At 44.0% G+C, this 21,432-nt stretch overlaps 1 protein-coding gene across 1 annotated transcript in view; it reads left to right on the forward strand.

Annotated features, from left to right (window-relative positions):
* MCHR2 (melanin concentrating hormone receptor 2) overlaps positions 1-21,432 on the forward strand; it is a 189,230-nt gene that overhangs the window by 136,071 nt on the left and 31,727 nt on the right. The window lies entirely within an intron of this gene.

Raw genomic sequence — 21,432 nt, forward strand, 5'->3', positions numbered from 1 at the left:
ACTTTACAATTTCTGATGCTTTAGATAATAATTATCTACTGGAAGTGTTATTAACAGTAACCAACTAATTTTTCAAAAGTTCGGTTCGGCTGATTTCCTGAATTTGGGCAAAAAGTTTGGTTCAGTATGAGTTAGTTCAAACTGGAACTTCACCAAAACCCCTAAAACTTGTGTATAATATTATCTAAAAGTCAATAAAGTCCAGTTTAACACTCGTAGGTCACTTACCCTGTTTACCCAAAAATAAGACCTATCCTGAAAATAAGCCCTGTACTGATGTTTCAGGATTTTCTGGAAGGTTTGAAATTTAAGCTTTACCCCAAAATTAAGCCCTAGCTGCATTACATTCAAAAAAGAATATATTACCTAGCAGGCTCGGTCCGCTGGTCTCCAGAGCTCCAATGCGCTTCTTGCAGTCCTTGGCCGCCAACAGAAGATTACTGGTGTCCAAGGAGGCGGCAGCATCAACGGTGTACAAATTGTAGAAAAAGGTTTTATTGCTCCATAAAACCACTTCCTGGTTACAGGATTCATAAATGCCAGCTCCAGGAAACACTTTAGGAGTATATTTAAGTTGATCAAGAAGAAAGGAAGAAGAAAAATTTAGAAAAAGAAGGAAGAAGCAGAAGAAAAGAAAGAAATGAAAAAATATTGTTTTTTCCTTCTTTTTTCCTTTTTCTTTATTTTTAAAATAAGGAAAAAGAAGAAGTGTTTCAGTGGATTCGGCTGTGATGTACTTTGGGAGATATACTTTGATGGTCATCTTTGTGGGATACGATAGTCTAGAGTAGCAGATCCTGATTCATTGAATTCAAGCCTCCTGCAAATCTATGTATATAATTTTTAATTACGTACTAACCTTAGTGTGTTGTATAGCTGTGCTTCTTTATGTTGATTTTTCAAAAATTTCTGATATGTGGCCATTTTTTCATTTGTTTTATTTTATAAATTCTGTATTTAAAGGGGTTGTCTCGAGGAAGGAGTGAAATTTTTTTTTTGCCCAGTCCCCCTAATTAAGCATACATTACTAAGCCCCCCTGTAAATGACTTTTCTAGCTGGTTTGTACTTACAGTTCCAGCGTTTCAGCAACTTATAAAAAGTTTCCCCAAGATGGCCGCCGGCTCTTTTCCCGTCGCTTGCTGTAGCCCGACGTGCGCGCTCCCGAGACGCTACCAGCTGTGTCTCCCTGACAACCAGACGCCCCGCAGCTGCCGACCTGACCCCGGGATTGAACGCGGCCGACCAGTCACCCACCGCCAGGCAGCAGGTAACCGGCGCTAGCCCCCGGCTTCCCCGCGCTAGCCCCGGCTTCCCCGCGCTAGTCCCGGCTTTCCCGCGCTAGCCCCCGGCTCCCCAGCGGTAGGCCCCGGGCCCAGCGGTAGGCCCCGGGGCCCAGCGGTAGGCTCTGGGGCCCAGCGGTAGGCCCCGGCTCCCCAGCGGTAGGCTCCGGGGCCCAGCGGTAGGCCCCGGCTCCCCAGCGGTAGGCCCCGGGGCCCAGCGGTAGGCCCCGGCTCCCCAGCGGTAGGCTCCAGGGCCCAGCGGTAGGCCCCGGCTCCCCAGCGGTAGGCCCCGGGGCCCAGCGGTAGGCTTCGGGGCCCAGCGGTAGGCCCCGGGGCCCAGCGGTAGGCTCCGGGGCCCAGCGGTAGGCTCCGGGGCCACAGCGGCAGTCAGTCACGCGTCACCCCCGTCAGTCCGTCACTCATCACTTACCTGGGCGGCTCTGCTGGGCTGGGCTTCTCGGCTGGGCGGCTCCAGTTTCTGAACCTTCCTCTAACAGAGGATGGTAGCAGAATGGCCGCTCCAGCGCGCTCCCGAGAAGATACAGCTTGTCTGCGCATGCGCAGAAGAGCTGTAGCGGCGAGCACACTGAAGCGGCTCGTGCTCAGAGCAGAAGACCGGACTGCGCAAGCGCGTCTAAAAAAGCAAGCCGCCAGCGAATTTAGACGGAACCATGGAGACGAGGATGCTAGCAACGGAGCAGGTAAGTGAATAACTTCTGTATGGCTCATAATTAATGCACGATGTATATTACAAAGTGCATTAATATGGCCATACAGAAGTGTATAACCCCACTTGATTTCGCGAGACAACCCCTTTAAGGATTTTCATTTTTTTTCAAAACAAGTCCCTCTATGGAAACAGTGCATTCAAAAATATGGGAGAGGGGATCTCTCCCAGGTCTTTTCTGTATTCTTGTGCTGTTGGAAACTAATCCAGGGAGCCCAGGTATTGTTCCAGGAGTCATATTTATCATATAGTGAGGCAGTGAGTTCCTCCATCCAATGGATTTTCTCTACTTTGTGGGTCCATAGGGCTATAGGAATCTGCAAGTGCAAAATCCTACATGCAAGAGGATGAACAGTCTTCCAGAAACCACACCTCGGTGGGCAGTCCCAAAAAACATGCAAAAGAGTATCTATTTCTGCACCGCATCGCGAGCATGCCGAGGATGAGGAAGGGAAAAATTTATGCAGTCTAGAGGACACTATGTACCCCCGCGAAAAAAGTTTCAAGCCCACCTCCTCATATCTGCTAGACAACTATGTGAGAACTGGAAGATCCCATCCACCTGGGCCTGGGAGAATGACTCACGAAGCTCCTGCTCCTATTTGATGTAGTAGGGAGATTTGAAGTCCCTTGGCTGCAATATCAAGAGAATAGATTGCTGAAAGAGAGTGATGGATGGGGTTTGACCCCAAGCAGGCCTTTTCAAATGTCATGAGTGGTTTGCAGAAATTCCTTGCTATTGGAAGGGAACTCAAAAAGTGTGCCAGCTGTATATTTCTCCAAAAGCCCAAGGGGACAGGGACCAGAGCAGTCTGCAGCTTCACTCTAGACAGCTAATCTGAGCTGGAAAGAAAGTGTATAGTGCGGACTTTCAGGATAGGGAAAGCAGGGGAAGCAGAGGGTGATATATCTCTCCTGGGAGACTGGCTCTTACAAATTGAAGTATGGGCCAAATCATGGGTGTAGCCATAGATTGGGTCAGACATGGCTGGGTTTCTATGGGAATAAATTTAGGGGACTGAGCCCAAAGTCGTGCTCAATGGAGACCCATTCTTTTGTGGAGTCATGCCTACACCAGTCTACCACCTGCTGCAGCATTAAATCCTGGCAATATCGTTGTATGTCAGGTAGACCAACCCCCCGACCCCACCCCCAAAATTTAGGTAGGTAGAGAGTTGAGCCAGATAATCTTGCCAGTGTGTTGGCTCATGAATTTGATCAAATCTGAGGAGAGGCATCTAAAGAAGCTTCTCAGGATTTTAATTGTGAGGGTTTGAAAAATGTATAGGTTGTTCATTTTATAGATTGCACAGTGCCCGAACCATGTGTATAGGCCCTTAGACCAACGAGTCAAGTTATCTTTTATACTTGTATACTCTGTAGGATTGTGAGCTCATCTACGTTCCTAAGTATCCAAAAGCCTAAGTATTTTTTTTGCATCTTGAGATGACTTGAACTGGAATGCAGAGGAGAGGGAGCTCTGCTGCGCTTGGGGTATGGATATATTTAGGGCTGCTGATTTTTAGGGATTTATTTTACAATTGGAGATCTGCTGAAATTCCCGAAATTCTTACAGTAAACTAGGGATGGTTGTAATGGGATTAGTTATAAAAACAGAAAGTAGTATGCATAAGCTGCTATTTTGATTTCCTCTTTGCCAATGTGAAGACCCTTGATAGACTCATAGACTGGTAGAGTTGGAAGGAACCTCCAGGGTCATTGAGTCCAACCCCCTGCTCAGTGCAGGATTCACTAAATCATCCCAGACAGATATTTGTCCAGCCTTTGTTTGAACACTTCCATTGAAGGACAACTCACTACCTCCCATGGTAACATGATCCACTCATTGATCACCCTCACTGTCAGAAAGTTTTTTTTTTCTAATATCTAATTTGTGTCTCCACCCTTTCAGTTTCATCCTATTGCTTCTAGTCCTTCCTTGTGGAAATGCGAATCGGGCTGATCCCTCTGCACTGTGACAGCCCTTCAGATATTTGTAGACAGCTATTAAGTCTCCTCTCAGGCTTCTTTTTTGCAAGCTAAACATTCCCAGATCCTTTAACTGCTCTTCATAGGACATGATTTGCAGACCACTCACCATCTTGGTAACTCTTCTCTGGACTTGCTCCAGTTTGTTTGTCTTTTTAAAGTGGGGTGCCCAGAACTGGACACAGTATTCCACATTAGGTTGGACTAAAAGCCCATTTACACCAGTCGATGATCGCAAAAAAAATCGCTAATCGGCGATCGTTTTAGCGATAATCGGTGCGTTTAAATGAGCGCACATCATCTGCTTTTCGGGCACTGCTAGCTGATCGTTAAATTCAAGCTAACCTAAAAATCGTCATTCACTCTTATCAGAAGTACTCCACGGGGAGTGCTGATAGCATTGATTCCGTATGGAGAACAAAGGATCTGAGCACAGATAATAGCACTCCGGCTATTAACTGCTTTCAGTGAAGGCTTTATTTGCACAACTAATTGGTACTTGAGTAGCTACTTAATACTTTATGCAAAATGATCACTCAAAGCTGTCACTCAAACTGTTGTTTGCACGATCTTTGAGTGATCATCTTCTGGTGGAAATGGGCCTTAAGGAAGAGTAGAGGAGGATAATTACCTCACGTCATCTAGACTCTATGCTTCTCTTAATACTTCCCAGAGTTGTGTTTGCCTTTTTAGCTGCTGCATCACATTGTTGACTCATGTTCAGTCTATGATCTATTAGTATACCCAAGTCTTTTTACATGTACTGCTGCTTAGCCCAATTCCTCCCATTCTGTATGTGCTTCCTTCATTTCTCTTGCCCAGATGTAAGATTTTGCCTTTCTCCTTGTTAAATATCATTTTGTTACTCGCTGCTCACTGTGCAAGCTTTTCTAGATCTTTTTAAATACACTCTCTCTCTCATCCCTCGTGTTAGCTATCCCACCTAGCTTTGTGTCATCGACAAATTTGACCAGTTTCCCATCAATTCCCTCCTCCAGATCATTTATAAAACTGTTGAACAACAGTGGGCCTAGGACAGAGCCTTGTGGTACCCCACTTGATACATTCTTCCACTTGGATGTACAGCCATTTATGACCACTCTTTGAGTACGATCACTAAACCAGTTGTGAATCTACCTAACAGTTGCCATGTCAATCCCATATCTGGTCATATTTTTCAATAATATGAGATACTTTGTCAAATATTTTTGCTAAGGCCAAGATATACTACATCCACCACATTTCCCTGATTAACCCACGTGATGATCCTGTCATTGAAGGAAATTAGATTTGTCTGGCATGACTTGTTTATTACAAACCCATGCTGGCTCTGGTTAATTACTCCATTTTCATCCAAGTACTTGCATACATGCTGTTTAATAGTTTGTTCAAAGATCTTTCCTGGTATAGAAGTCAGGCTCACAGACCTGCAGTTTCCTGGATCCACTTTCTTCCCTTTTTGAAGATAGGGACAACATTTGCCCTTTTCCAATCTTCTGGGACTTCTCCTTTTCTACAGGAATGTTCAAACATTATGGCGAGTAGTCCAGCAATTACCTCCACTGCTTCCTGTAGTATCCTAGGATATAATTTATCTGGACCTTGAGACTTGAATTCATTTAAGTTAGATAAGTGTTCCCTCACCATCTCTCTGCTTATAGATAGCCTGCATTCTTTCATTCCCCTAATAGCACATGGAAGATCAGTTGATGTTCCATCTACTTTCTGAGAAAAAAAAAACAGATACAAAATGGGAATTTAAAAGTTCGCCCTTCTCAACATCATTCTTAACCAATTCACCATTTTCATCTTCTAAGCATCCAATATCATCTTTGACTTTTCTTGATATTTCGATTGGCTCTGATGGTCCTTAATAAGGGTACGAGGGATAGAGCAAAAGGTAAATGGGAAAGTGGGCAGCCCTGATGCATACCGTTACCCAAAGAGAACAAGGGTGAGAAAACGCCATTGACCTTAGTAGAGGCAGTGGGGTTTCAATATAGGGACTGTATCCACATCCTCATGACAGGACCCAGACAGATATGTCCTAGCACTGCTAATAGTAGGGACCAGGCCACTCAATCAAAAGTCTTTAAAAAGCCTCGGTGGATAGTAGGCAGAGGGGAATATGTTTAGATATAGCAAAGTATATTGCGTTTAGGACTTTTGTGGTATTGTTATGGGCCTATCTGGAAAGGACAAACCCCCCTTGATCACTGTGTACCAGTCCTGGCAGCAGTGGGGAGAGTCACATTGCCAGTACCTTCGGAAACAATTTGAGGTCTACATTGAGTAGGGAAATTGGGCGATAATTTGAACAGTGAGTGGGGTCTCTACCTTGCTTATGTATAACTATAATTTGGGCATTAGTCATCTCAGGGGGCAGGGGGAACCCCTTCACAATGGAGTTCAATGCAGATGTCAGTGGACAGGTGAGCAGATCCAGGTATTTCTTGAAATAGGAAGATGGGAGGCTATCTGGGCCGGGTGTCTTACAAAAAGGCATTGATTTTAGGTCTCAGTAGATCTTCTGAAATGAGTCTGTACAGAGCACCTGTCGACTCTAGTGACACTATTGGCAGGCCAATTTTTTCTAAATATTGTTGTATCTAGAGGCCCAGGGGGTCGGCCAGCTTCTGCTTCTGAGGAGGGTGTCAAATTGTACAAGTCTTTGTAGAAATGTGGAAACTCTATTGCAATCTTTTCGGTATCTCTAGTGAGAGAACCTCGTTTTATAGGAATACTAGTACAAAGTTAGGGGATCTTTGCTCTCTCATAGATCTTACCAGGATCCTGCTACATTTATTCCTGAATTCGAAGAATAAAAGTCTTATGGCTAGGAGGGATTTAGTCTGGAAATCTAATTTCTCTTTTAGGCATTTATGAGCTATAATGGGTGTGGATTGGATGGAAGCCACATGGGAATGCTTATGCTTCTTTTCTAAAGCTTCGATTTCAGCTATTGAGGCTGCTATCTCACGTGAGCTTTATTTTTTATGCTGAGTCCCCTACCTCACAAACAGTCCCCAGACAACAAATTTATGAGCTGCCTATACTGTAAGAGGCGAAGTGTCTTTTGGTGGGTTCTCTTCGAAATAGTGAATTAGGTCTGCTCAAATGGCTTCACTGATGGCTATATCATGTACTAGGGATTCATTCAGTGCCGAGGTCTGGGTATAGTCACAGGGAGTGTCAGCAAGGCACTCAGGAAATCAGATCTAAAGGAGTTCAGCATGCGTGATAAAAAGTCATCGATTCTTGAATATACATTATGGTCAGAGATCTAAAAAGTATAGTCTCTCCCATCTGGTTGGGCCATTGTGCCAGACATCCATTAACTGGTGTGACTGAAGGAGGCCCTTGACCCATCAGAACTAGGAGAAGGCTAGGTGGGATGCACTCCTCAAGACGTCCAAGAGGGGATCAAGCCCTATATTGAAATCACCTCCTACTATCAGGGTGCCCTCTGAAAATTCAGTTAACTTTTATAGAATTTCTTCTAGGGTCAATAACTGGTTTTGAGTTTGGTAAATATACATTCGCAAGGGTGTAAGTGCGCCCAATTTCCCCTTAACAAATAAGAAGCGCCCCTCTCTGTCTGAGAAGTGATCATGTAATTCCTATGACCTCCCCCAGGATATGAGGATACTCACACCTCTGGCCTTGGTTCTATGCTAGCAGCTGTGGTAGGTATTGGGGTATCTAGGTGATTGAAGGGTAGGAATCGAGCTGTCCTTGAAGTGGGTTTCCTGGAGGAAGGCTATCTAAATCCTCTTGCTCCTAAGGAAACAGCATCCATACCGACATCACAGACCTAGGGGAAAGAAGAAAATGAGAAGAAAAAAAATAAAGGGGGGGGGGGGGGGGAGAAGGAAAAAGAGAAGGTTCAAAAGAACCAAAAGGAGAACTAGAAATAACCAAAGTATATAAGTAATGGAGAAGGACGACCCAGTACCTGAACCCAGCTACTCCAGACACAGGCAAATGGAATTGAGAGGGGAGAGTAGTAGAGAAAAAAATAATTGGAAGGGGGAGAGTTAGAGAATGGAAAAAGTGAGAATACTCACACTGGTGAGTCTCAGGCAGCTGGGCTACTGTCTGCAGTGGCCTGCAAAACGCCACACTAGTTGGGGGTGGAAAAACAGGCACCAGAGACCGTCCCTTATGCTGCTACCCAGTTTAGGCAAAAGATAAACCTAAAAAGATAAAGTGTTTGGCGGCACTACACAGAGAGGTCAGTCTGAGCGAATACAGAGTGGTAACAATTACTGAAAAGGACATCATCTGCATCCACTTGAAGGACATACAAGAGAAGAAGCATTCAAGTGGTCAAGGTCTCTATTAATTTGGTGAAGGAAAGTTCCTCATGTCAGGGGTAGCGATTATCAATCTACCGGGAAAGTAGAGTGGGATCTTGGAGGGAGATTCCTGTTAAGTGGAGTTGGGGTCTGAAGGACATGCCTTGCCTATCTCGTTGTGGCAAAAGGAGTTGTTATATAGCAGGTTGTGGAAAAACCAGCTAATCCGGGATGGATAAGTTCTCAAGCCCCAGAAAAAGGTCCAAAGCAGTGGCTTGAGCTGAAAAGTGTAGGTAGAAGGTTGAACTGTTTTTCTGTATTATGAGATGGAACAGGTGACCCCACTTATGTTGCTCCTGTTTCTGTGCGTTGACCTATGAGGGGTTTAAGTAATTGCATTATCCCAAGGGTGCATCAAGAGACATCTGGTAACAGCTGGATCATGGCATTTTAAAAGGCCATCGGGCCCTTTCACCAGGCGAGTTGCAGAATCTCCTCCTTCTCTTTGAAAAAAATGTATAGAGCATCTTGTGGTGCAGAAGATTTGGGGCCTGATGTTCTATGTACCCTAGATTTCCATAGATTCTGTTTGTACCATGATTATGTTAAAGATGGTTGTTACAGCGTTTAGAACATTGGAGGGAAGGACTGACTCTGGATTGCCTCGGAGCTTCATGGTATTCCTGTGGCCCCTATTCTCCTGGCTGTCAACTTACAGTAGGATTTCTCTGTTGAAGGCATCTTGAGCAGCCAGCATTTCTTCGATTCTGGCCACATGGTCATTCAACAGCGAGGAAGCCTGTTCCATAGTTGACACATGCCGGGCCAGAGCTCTGTTTTAAATGAAGCAGCAACCTTTTCCTGCCTGAACTCCACACATTGAATCATTGACTCTATGTCCTTCTTGATAGGAAAAACATGGAGGAGATTCCAGAGGTCTTTGAAATCTGGAGCAGTTCCAGGCACTCCTGTTGGACTCCAAAGGATTAGAGCTCAAGGGCTCAAGGGCAAATGCACAGGTCTAGGAGAGGAGGCCCATGGGTTTCTTTCTCTATCTATTCCCTGGACATTGTGCTGTCTGAGTCTCTTAAGGAAGAGGTGGGCTTGTTGTATGCACCTGTCTCCTCTCTGCACATCAGTTCCTCCTTCTAGCATTTGTGAACTAGGTCTAAAGGGCCACGAGCCCCTCCTGTAGCTGGGCTGAGGGTTGGGGAGCTAGAAATTTGCCCAGAGACCTGATCTTCAATTTCCTTTTTCTGGGGAGAGGCTGGCTGCTGCTTTGCCTCTGTGGAGCCAGCAACTCTATCCCCCTGCATGTGGGAGAAGCCGTCACTGTGTAAAGCTATTTTCAAACCTGCAACCTGCTGCCTTTGTCCCAGGTGAGGAGGCACTGTGTTCCATCCTGCTATAGCCACCTTTGGGTTGTGAGCCGGGGTTTAAGTACTGCTCAATGCCGCTCCCAACAGCAGAGGAAGTAATCCCCAGCATACTGACTTCTTCCTCATTGTTGCCCGAGTGGACCTGTCAGAGATGTGACTACAAGATTTTCCTGGGTAACAAGGGTTTCCAGTTCAGGAGCTCACTAAACAAGCTTCCTCAAGGTGCCATGCATAAACCACACCCCTCACATTTTTCCATCTTGGGTGAGAATTCACTTTAAGCAATACCCTGTTTCCCTGAAAATAAGACATAGCATGATTTTCCAGAATTTTTGAGGAAGCAAAATGATTTTTCAGGCTTTTTGAGGATGTTTGAAATATAAGCCCTACTCCAAAATTAAGCCCTGCTAACAGTTAATTAAAAAAAGTCAATTTAAATAGTGTCCAGGCAGCTATACATGTAAAAAGTTAAATCTTTTTGAACAAAAATTAATATAAGACACTGTCTTATTTTCGGGGAAACACAATTTCTAAATCAGTCTTGTAACTGCACCAACTTCACTAGCAATAATTGTGACAAAAGGCTTCATATCTACATCAGGAATACATCTGTTGCAAAGCATAGCCCACAAAGTTCAGGATGTTTCACATCCTGACAGAAGATGTATTACACAGATATGCTAGGAAAATATTTATGCAGTCAATCAAGAAAATAATCAGTATTTGGAATGTGATTCCCATGCAAAAATAAAAATAGGTAGAGGGCAGCTTAACAAGGTTCCTGCTAATCCAGCTATGCTAGTTGAAGAATGAAGAAATATATTGCACTCCACATTCAAAATGGCATAGGCAAAAAATATCTGCTTTCTACTACCAGTGCAATTACTTATCTTTATTTATAAATACTGTATTTATTTATATCAATTTCATTTTTAAACAAAAACCTACACTACAAACAAAAGGATTAAAAGATTTGGAGGCTGTGTGCATGAATCAATTCCTGTTCATTACATTGATTGTCCTGCTTACATAGTTAGAAATGAACAAACTCTGAGGGGACTACTGCATACTGTGTCCCTACCTAAACTTTCTTATACAGTACAATATTTATTCTAATTGCCTCTTAAATTAAAAACTACATGCTTCACCACATGAGTTGCTTTTTCAGGCGCTTTTGTGTCTTTAATAGATCAAGACCTTCAGAAAATTATTCCCAGAAAAGCAGGGATCCAATCCAATCTATCCTCTGAAGAAAACAAGTGCTAGATAAGCTAAAATTGAATACAAATATTGTTAGAAAACTTAAAGTGATAAAGGTTGCAATACTGTAATTTTAAATAAAATGGTTAATAGATTAAACAGAAAGATATGACATTTTAGTGAAGGACCTTAACACTACATAACTTCAAGGACTCAACTCTCTGCTACGGACAAGTAAGTCAAAACATCTTATATCTGTGGATTAGAGCTGAATTAAAATGTATGCACAATGCCACCTCCACTGTGCAAAGTTTTATGCCTTACCAAAGATACATAAAAACACTAATCCTGTCTCTTGTAGGCCATTGCGTCAGGTAATAGTCAATTAGCACCCATGTTGATAAATTACTGGCTCCACTTATCACTGGATTATAAGCGTATCTAAGGGTACTTTTACACAGCGATTTATCGTTTACATGAGCGAACAATGACAGATATCACTCTTTCACTCGTGCAGCCTGTTTATGCAGGCAGATATATAATTCGTTCACAGATGAACAGATAATGCTGGCTAATGTTGATGTTGAAGCACTGAATAGTAACATACATTATTCACTAGGAATTGAAGCCGTCAAATATTTTCCAAATATCAAAAGTATTCAATTTTCTAAACACAATAATTTTGTACTCAAGTTTGGAATTTGGGTTAAAACACAATTATTAGCTTTTCATGGCACTTTCTATCAATAAATGGTACCACTTTGAGCACTAGGTGTGCACCAAATTTTACAATTTTTTGGGATGGAGGAAGGATAATTTTTTATGACGATTTGAGCTATTACACTAGCTAAATTTACTTTTGTGGTCACTAAAAAACCTTCTTGCAAAACATACTGTAGGGCATATGTATCTCACTACTATTTTAGGGTCCATTTTTGATTTTATGCATCAGACGCTTAACCTTTTCCCTTGAAGCAAGGAAAAGGGAATGAACCACATACCCTTTACAGACGTAAACTTTGATTTCACAAGCTTTAAAGAGCCCAAACACAAGTGAGTAAGTTTATTGAATTTTCTAGAGCTGTAGAATGAGCAGATCTAGTTTATTGAAAATACTACTAGGAGTCAAACAATTTGTATTGGGACTGATTGAAAACCCATGCAGATGTTCTCCTAGGTCACATTTGAACTGCAGACCACAGTGCTAACTGCTAAGCCAAATTAAATGAAGTGCCACCACCTATTTCAACAGTAGTAGTTTTATGAGTTTTTTCTGAACTTCGGGTTCAGCAGAAACAAACTGCCTCAGGTTTGGGTTATCACTGAACTGAAGTTTTAATAAAATTCAACCCAAATTCATGTTCTATAGCTTTTGTTCACTCATTTCTAATTCTTAGGAACACAGTGTGTTGTGATTATTGCTTTCTAATGATAATGGTAAACATACGATTAGATTACAATTCTATAGTATAATAAAAACTATCAAAAATTATACGAAGCTCGATTTTATGCCAAGATTTTTATGTCAGTCCATTCTTGAATACAAAGGTACAGTTGTATTTTGGAGAAACCAAGGAGGTGAAAAAAATGCCTCATTTATTTAATTTGTGTAAAAGTCATTACAACTTAGGGCTCGTTCAGACGAGCACTGTTTTCGCACACTATAGCCACGAGAAAAGATCACGGCTATAGCGCTCTAAAGATCGCTTTAAACATTCTTTCATATGAATGTTTCTATAGAAACCTATTGGTTCCTATTAGAAGCATATTCTGTGCGCTGCTAACAGCGCAAAAACAGCGCACATCTGAACGTGCCCTTATATTGACATGGAAGATTGTAATGAAGGTGCTGCCATTTCGGGATCACTTATCCAAGAAGGGTGATCAGCTGTAGTCTGGATGGAAATCTGGCAGTAAAGAGGAAGAACAATGTTCTCATGTGCCCCATGACCTCTTTTGATGCATTCCATGATCCTATTTGTCTTAGCAACAATTACCTGACACTGATTACAGTTTACCAAAACCTTTAAGTCCTTTTCCATGTCAGTGTTTCTCAGTGGTTTCCCATTTAGTGTGTTTTTCCTCTGCCCATGTGCATAACTTTACATTTATCAGTATTAAATCTCATTTGCCACTTTTCTGCCCAAGTTCCTAACTTATCCAGATCCTTTTGCAATCTCCTCTCTTGTGTTAATATCTTTACCCAGTTTTGTGCCATCTGCAAATATTGATATTTTACTACACAATCCTTCTACCAGGTCATTAACAAATATATTAAAAAGAATAGGGCCCAAAACCAATTCCGGTGGTACCCCACTAATTACGGTTGCCCAATTAAAGTATGTATCATTTATAACCACCTTCGGCTTTCTATCACTGAGACAGTTAATTACTAGAGATAAATAACAATAATTTTTATTTGTATAGCGCCAACATATTCCACAGCGCTTATATAGACGGGGAATACAGAGAGACAAAAGTTACAGAACCACGGTTACATAGTGATCAGTTGAAGGAAACAATAGGGGGTGAGGATCCTGCTCCAACGAGCTTACATACTACAAGTAATGGAGTGATACAGAAGGTAAAGGGGCTGGTGATGATGTGCACAGTATAGCGAGGTAGAGAGTGAGGGATGCTATACACAGACAATGGTCAGACATTTAGCCGTGTGACAGCAGAATCGTTATGATGCAGGAGCGGTTTATGACGGCTAGCAGAAATTGCAGTCAATAGGTCATGAAGCATGTTATCAGGCGGTGTACAGAGGGGTTTGTTTAGGGAATGTGGTATGCCTCCCTGAAGAGGTGCATTTTTAGAGCACGTCCAAAGTTTTTTGAGTCCTGGATTGCCTGGGTAGCCTTTGGTAGTGCGTTCCAGAGGACCGGTGCTGCTCTGGAGAAGTCTTGGAGGCAGGAGTGAGAAATTCGAATTAGAGGGGTGCGCAGACTAGTTTCTTTAGCAGAGCGGAGAGCCCGGGCTGGTTGATGGATTGAGATGAGGGAGGCAATATAGGGTGGCACTGCACTGTGGAGGGCTTTGTGGATGAAGGTAGCGAGTTTAAATTGAATTCTGTATTTAACGGTCAGCCAGTGCAGTGACCGGCACAGGGCAGAGGCGTCTGAGTAGCGGCTGGACAGGAAGATGAGCCTGGCTGCTACATTCAGGATGGATTGGAGAAAGTAGAGTCTGGTGCAGGGGAGGTTGATCAGCAATGAGTTGCAATAATCGAGCAGTGAGTGGATGAGGGCAACAATAAGCATTTTTAGCGTGTCTACAGTGAGAAAAGAGTGGATTCTTGCGATGTTCTTGAGGTGCAGCTGACGTGTTCTGGCAAGAGATTGGATGTAGGGGGTAAATGAGAGATCGGAGTCGAATATGACCCCAAGGCAGCAGGCATGCTGTCTGGGAGTTATAGTGGCGCCACACACTGAGATAGAGATGTCAGGATGAGGTCAGTTAGTGGAGGGTGGAATTACTAATAGATCCGTTTTAGAGAGGTTTAGTTTTAGGTAGAGAGAGGACATAGTGTTAGAGACAGCGGACAGACAGTCAGTGATGTTTTGGAGGAAAAGTGCAGAGATGTCATGGGAAGAGATGTATAGCTGGGTGTCCTCAGCATAGAGGTGGTATTGGAGGGCAAATCTCCTGATGGTTTGCCCAATAGGGGCTGTGTAGATAGAGAAGAGGAGGGGGCCGAGGACCAAGCCTTGGGGGACCCCAACAGCAAGCGGAAGAGAAGGAGAGGTAGAGCCAGCAAAGGAGACGCTGAAGGAGCGGTCAGATAGGTAGGAGGAGAACTAGGAGAGAGCAGTGTCCTTTAGGCCAATGGAGTAAAGCATACTGAGGAGGAGTCTGTGGTCGACACTGTCAAATGCTGTGGAGAGGTCGAGGAGGATCAGTAGGGAGTAATCTCCCCTCAATTTGGCTGTCAGTAGGTCGTTAAATACCCTTCTAAGGGCAGTTTCTATTGAGTGTTGGGGTCGGAAGCCAGACTGTTGGGGGTCAAGGAGAGAGTTCTCTGATAGATAGCTTACAAGACAGGAGTAAACTAGGCGTTCTCGTAGTTTGGAGATGAAGGTGAGGTTAGAGATGGGTCAGTAGTTGGCAGCATCAGTCGCGTCAAGAGTTGGCTTCTTTAGCAGTGGGGATATGATGGCATGTTTGAAAGAAGAAGGAAAGATGCCAGAAGCCAGATAGAGGTTGAATATAGTGGTGAGGTGGGAGATAACCACCAGGGAGAGGGATCGGAGGAGGTGCGAGGGGAGAGAGTCGCTAGCGCAGGTGGTGGGGCAAGCAGAGAAGAGCAATTTCGAGACTTCTTCCTCTGTCATTGGTCTGAGTACAGACAGTGAGCAGGAGCTAGATGCAGTGCTGACAAGACTAGGGTCAGGGCTAGTCTGGGATTGGGAAGTTATTTCTTGGCGGATGTCATAAATTTTCTTTTTGAAGTAGGCAGCCAACTCTACAGCACTGAGATCTGTCACAGGGGGCTGCAGTTTAGGGCTGAGAAGAGAGTGAAAAGTATCAAAGAGCCGTTTAGGGTTGTGCGATAATGAGGAGAGTAGAGAGGTGAAGTAGACTTGTATGGCATGATGGAGGGCGAGGTTGTAGGTTTTGAGCATGAATTTGTAGTGGAGAAAGTCCGCAGACGTTTGCGACTTCCTCCACAGCCGTTCAGCACTTCTAGAGCCCTGCCGGATGAAGCGTGTTTGAGGTGTGAGCCAGGGTTGCCGCGTTCTACATTGGATGGCTTGGGTCCTGGGGGGGGGGGTGCCGCTTCATTCAGGGCATGTTTGAGAGCGGTGTTGTAGCGAGTGGCAGCCAGGTTGGGGCAGGAGAGGAGAGAGATAGGGGATAGAGGGGACTGTAGGGACTTTGCAAAGTCCTGGGTGTGAATGGCCTCAAAGTTCCTGTAGGTACGGTAGGTGGGTAGGTCTGGAGAGATGTTAGGGAGTGTGACAGAGAAAGAGAGGAGGTTATGATCGAGAGCAGGAGAGGGGAGTTAGTGAAGTTGGAAGCAGAGCAGAGACTGAGGAAGACCAGATGCAGAGTGTTTCCATCCCTGTGAGTGGAAGAGGCTGTGAGTTGAGAGAGACCAAGGGAGGAGCTAAGCGAAAGAAGCTGAGTGGCAGATGGGGGGATACGGTCATTAGTGGGGATGTTAAAATCACCTAAGATAAGGGTTGGGATTTCGCACGATAGGAAGTGGGGGAGCCAGGCAGCAAAGTGGTCCAAAAACAGGTGAGGAGCACATGGGGGGCAGTAGATAACTGCTACTCGCATAGACAGCGGGTGGAAAAGCGGTAGCATATGTACCTCAAATGATGGAAAAGAGATAAGCGAGCACGCTCGGACAAGAGCCTCGCTTTTCTCGAGTAACTGCAGTCTTATCTGAGTGTGCTGGGGGGGGTGGGGGGGGGCGGGGGTGATAGCGGGTGGTAGAGGCAGAGAGAGTGAGAGAGATCTCTCTTTTTCTCTTTCTCCCCCCCCCCCCCCCCCCGCTCACCCCCGAGCACGCTCCGACAAGAATGCAGTTACTCGAGAAGAGCGAGGCTCGCTCGAGTAATTGACTTATCCGAGCGTTCTCGCTCATCTCTATTAATTACCCCTTTGCACACATTCTCGCCCAGGCCAACTATTCTCAATTTATATACCAACCTTTTATGTGGCATAGTATCAAATGCTTTGGAAAAGTTCAGATACACAAGATCCAACGACTCTCCCTGGTCCAATGTAGAATTTGCCTTTTTGTAGAAGCTGATCAGGTTGGTTTGATACAGAGTTATACAGCTGTTTTCTTTGAGGTACTGTAGGATAACATCTCTTAGAAACCCTTCAAACATTTTACCCACAATAGAAGTAAGACTTACTGGCCCGTAGTTTCCAGGTTTGCTTTTTGAGTATCAACATCACAGTGGCTATGTGCCAATCCAGTGGAACAGACCCTGTCACTATAGTGTGCTTAGATGTAATAAACAAGGGCCTATGTATCACGTTACTTAATTCCCTTAAAACCCAGGGGTGTATATCATTGGGACCCGGTGATTTGTCTAGTTTAATCCTTTGAAGATGACTCTTCCTGGGTTGGATTGATGACATTTAGTGGAGAGTTTACATTCACTCTGCATCTCATCTGTCCTTTCACTTTCCTCTGTGAATAAATCCTACATTATTTATTAAGGGGCCAACACTTTCAGTATTAATCTTTTTACTATTTATATAGTTAAAGAACAGTTTATGGTTAGATCTACTCTCTTTTACAATAAGTCTCTCTGTCCCCATCTTTGCTTTTTTATCTGATTTTTAGTAAATTTATTTTTTACCTTGTAGGTTCTTGTTTTAGTAGTTTAAACGCTTTGTTCTTATTGTTTATTGCCTCCTTTACATGTTTATTAAGCCATTGGTTTTCTCCTGTTGCTACGTCTTTTATTCCTGTAAGGGATGAACCTCTCACAGTAAGTAATTAGGATGTTTTTAAACGTTTCCCATTTATAGTTTAAGTTCTGCCAAGCATGAGGGCCCTTCTTCTTGCTAAATCTCCTTAGTTGTGTTACAGTGGGATGTAAGGGAATCATTGATTATGAGTGATAATCTTTTTTCCCTTAGTCCTAACAGCAGCCCAAGCTTCCGACCCTAACTATATACTATTACTTTATAATAAACAAGATGGGAGAGGCTAGATATCCTATTGATAGGGTCAGGGGGCTTTAATTAATGGTTTAATTTGATTCATTAAAAATTCCATCTGTCCTAATTGTACACAGGGGTGGAATTAACCCCTTGGTTGTTCTGCTGTTAGGTCTTAGGAAAGGGAATACAGATAGTCATTATCAGCGCACATCTCATTGCAAATATCCAACATTGCAAAAGAAAATACAGAAAACACAATGGGGAATAAGTGCCTTGCACCATTTTTATGTAGCTGTTTTTGTAGCACAACACATACAAATCTGTCAGAAAAAGTAAGACCTCCTGTCCACAGGCGTAGTGATATCCTGCGGCGAATCTCCGCCGTGGCAGCCGCCGCCAGGGTGCAGGGAAGAGCGGACTGCTTTCTCCACTGAGCCTATCTGACAGATATGCTCGCTGTGGAGAATCGCGGCAAATCACGTCATGCTGCAATTTATATCCTGCGAGCGGAGAATTGCTATGATTCTCCGCTCGTGGGCAGCGGGGCTGCGCTTTCCATAGTAGTCTATAGCAAGCATTCACTGCGTTTTCCGTGGCCGGATTATCGCCGCAGGAAACGCAGTGAAAAATCACCCGTGGACAGGCAGCCTAAGCAGGACAATGAAGTTGTACTTGAAGTGACTGTCTTTTTTCTGCAAAATTTTAAAACACTTTTTTTTTATCTGCTATGGTTTCTTGCTTATAGCAGTCTCAGCAACAGATCATCAAAATGTATGCTTCAATCCTAATTGGATAGTTTGAACCTAGACTTAGCTAAATGTATAAAACCTTTTAAATGAGAAAACCATCATGGCGAAATCAGAAAATATAGTACTAATGCAAAATCTGTTAGCAAGATTTTCCTAATTAATTACTTGTATCTAGTTTTCTGTGAAATTTTACAAGATATTGCAGTTGTAAATGCCGGATAATCAGACTTTCTGGATTATCACGTTAAATTTCAATTTCTATAGTTGTGAAACCTAATCATTAAAAAAGTTTCATCTAAGAACTAGTTGCAGAGCTAGCAGAAATTCTATTTTCAGGACCAATTACAAGTGTGATAAAGCTAGAAAATCATTCATTTATGTGATTCAGCATTTGAATTCCTTAATCATCCTTGCAAAAGGGTCAGGTAAAGGGAAATTCAAAAGTTTAATATGCAAAGGCCATATTAAATTGATTTGCAACAAAGTGTTCAGTATTAATCTTTCAGAAAACCGTAAGGATCCTGGTGAATCCATTCGAAATTCCACTTAAAAGCTATGAAACTCCACTGGTCCTAAGCTTGGATAAAAAATACATTGATGCTGTGACCTTGCAGATGATGGATCTGAGTTTTTGTTATTGAAACAGACACATTAAACTGTCAATACATTTTTTCTTTTTCAGAGAAGTCTATGAAAATGAATTGTTCATATGTTTTGACAGTAAAACTTTTACTGCTGCTAAAACATTCAACAAAAACTACATTTGTCTTTTTACAGAGGTTAATGAAACAGAAATCTTAGATTATAAATCTTCAAAGTAGTTTAATTATTCTTATTTATTATATCAAAATATAATCTAAGCAAAAATGTAAACAATATTGCAAATTGTATTTTTTGCTTATCTTTCCCTGTATTACCATTTGCATGGATCCTATATGGCTATCTAAAATATCCCTATTTGTAGGGACGGGATGAGGGCTCAGCTAAGGCATCATTGGGTGGGGACGCAATTTCTGGATTGACCAAAAAACAATGCTCTGCCTTTATATTGTTTTCCTGTATAAACAAAAACAGTAGGGATATGTGGAATAAGGTAAGGCCTTAGTGATCAAGCCTGTTTGCGCTTTAATGATCAGGCCACATTTTGGAAATCTGACATTTAACATGTCACTTTAACCCCTTAACGACCAGTGCATAGTGTTTTTACGTCCTCCCGAAGTGGGCTTTATTCTCTGAGGACGTAAAAACATGTGTCCTGCAGAGAATAAAGCCCCTCGGGCTCTGGACGTGACAGCTCCATGATGTCGGTGTCCGCAGGTAGCCGACAGCATGGAGCTGTCATCCCGGGCTGCACGGACCCCCCCCCCCCCCCCCCCGGCATTGCGATCCAATAGCGCCGATCGCAAAAAAGTAAATAAAAGTGCAAAAAAAGTTAAAGATTCAGCTGCCCTGATGGATCTGATCCATCAGGGCAGCTGAAATTACTCACCGAGGTCCGCCGCACTGCTCCCCGCTCTCCCGATGCTCCGGGCCCCGTAACCGTCCTTCTGCGCATGCGTGCCAGGCGGCATTACGTCAGCCGCATGCGCAGAAGGCGCGGCGGCGCAGGAAGTTTAAAATCTCCTGGTTCCCGGCTCCTGTAGGTAGCCAGGAGGCAGGAGATGTCAGCCGGTACCCGGTACCGCGATCGCCGTTATCCAATGGATAACGGCGATCGCGGAAAAGTAAAGAAAAGTGTAAAAAAAGAAAAGCTTCACCTCCCCTCATGGATCGGATCCATGAGGGGAGGTGAAAATACTCACCCCGCTTCCTCCATGTCCTCCGGCCAGTCTCCGGTCCCCCCGCTGGCTTCTGCGCATGCGCTGATGTAGCGCGCATGCGCAGAAGGCCGGAGAGCCCGGCAAATTCAAAATCTCCCTGCACCCAGCTGTCACAGTTAGCCGAGTGCAGGGAGATATGACTGGGGACCGCTGTATGTGGATAACGGTGATCATATAAAGTTAAAAAGTAGAAAAAAGAAAAAAGTTAAAAGTTTAAAAAGTGAAAGTTTCATCTCCCCTTACGGATCGTATCCGTAAGCGGGGATGAAATTACGTACCCAAGGTCCCCGGATTTGTTCCCTGATGGGATGTTCATCCGCGGACCTTACCCCAGCTTCGGCGCATGCGCCCGTTAGCATGATGGCGGACGCATGCGCAAAAGTGAAATATTGCCCAAGAAATTTAAAATCTCCCTGCTCCTGGCTACCAAAGGTAGCCAAGAGCCTGGAGATGTCACGGGGAGCCGCGGTATGCGGTTACTGGTCACGTGATCGCTGTTATCCAGTGCATAATGGCGATCACGTACAAGTTCTTAAAAAAGTGAAAGTTTCATCTCCCCTCACCAATGCGATCGGTGAAAAGAGATGAAACATCTTCTCAGAGGCTTCCGCATTTGAATCCAGATGCGATTATCCTCCATGGACCCTTCCGGCTGCTGCGCATGCGCCCCCCTGCAAAATGCCGGACACATTCGCAGGAGCCGGGGAGCCCAGAAAATTTTAAATCTCCTTGCTCCCAGCGACCAACGGTCGCTGAGTGCTTGGAGCAGTGACCGGTGGCCTCGATGAGCGGTCACCAGTCACGTAATATAAAAGTAGCACTCTAACATAGGTCAGTCTCACATGACCGGAGAGGAATTACGGGTTCTGCATGCGCTTGATCAGCGGTAATCTACGGATCAATCACATGCATTGAATTACACAATTCCCCGCAATTAGTGGGTCGGAATTACGGAATGCACTCGCAGAAACAGAAAACGGCATGCTATATTTTACCACGGATATCTGCGACCTAGAGCCCATTGTGCTCTATGACTGCGGATATACCCGCAGCCCATGTGCAAACACATTGCGTGTATGCTGCGGGTACCCGGGCCATCTCTAAGCGACGGCGCGGGAAATAAAAACAAACAACAGTGTACTGCGCATGACCGCCTGTGTGAATAGACAGTTATGCGCAGTACATTATGTGGCCGTACGCAGGGTCACAGCCGGGCTCACAGATGGGATCCACTGCGGGCCTCCGCAAGTGGATTCTGCATACGGCCATGTGAGCCCGGCGTTATTCAGACCGCTACCTGTAATCCGTAATTTACAAGAAGCCCCAGAAACGCTCGCCTTCATGCAGTTCCAGGAG

This window comes from Eleutherodactylus coqui, chromosome 1 (assembly GCF_035609145.1).
Source record: "Eleutherodactylus coqui strain aEleCoq1 chromosome 1, aEleCoq1.hap1, whole genome shotgun sequence".
In the NCBI taxonomy this organism is placed as follows: Eukaryota; Metazoa; Chordata; class Amphibia; order Anura; family Eleutherodactylidae; genus Eleutherodactylus; species Eleutherodactylus coqui.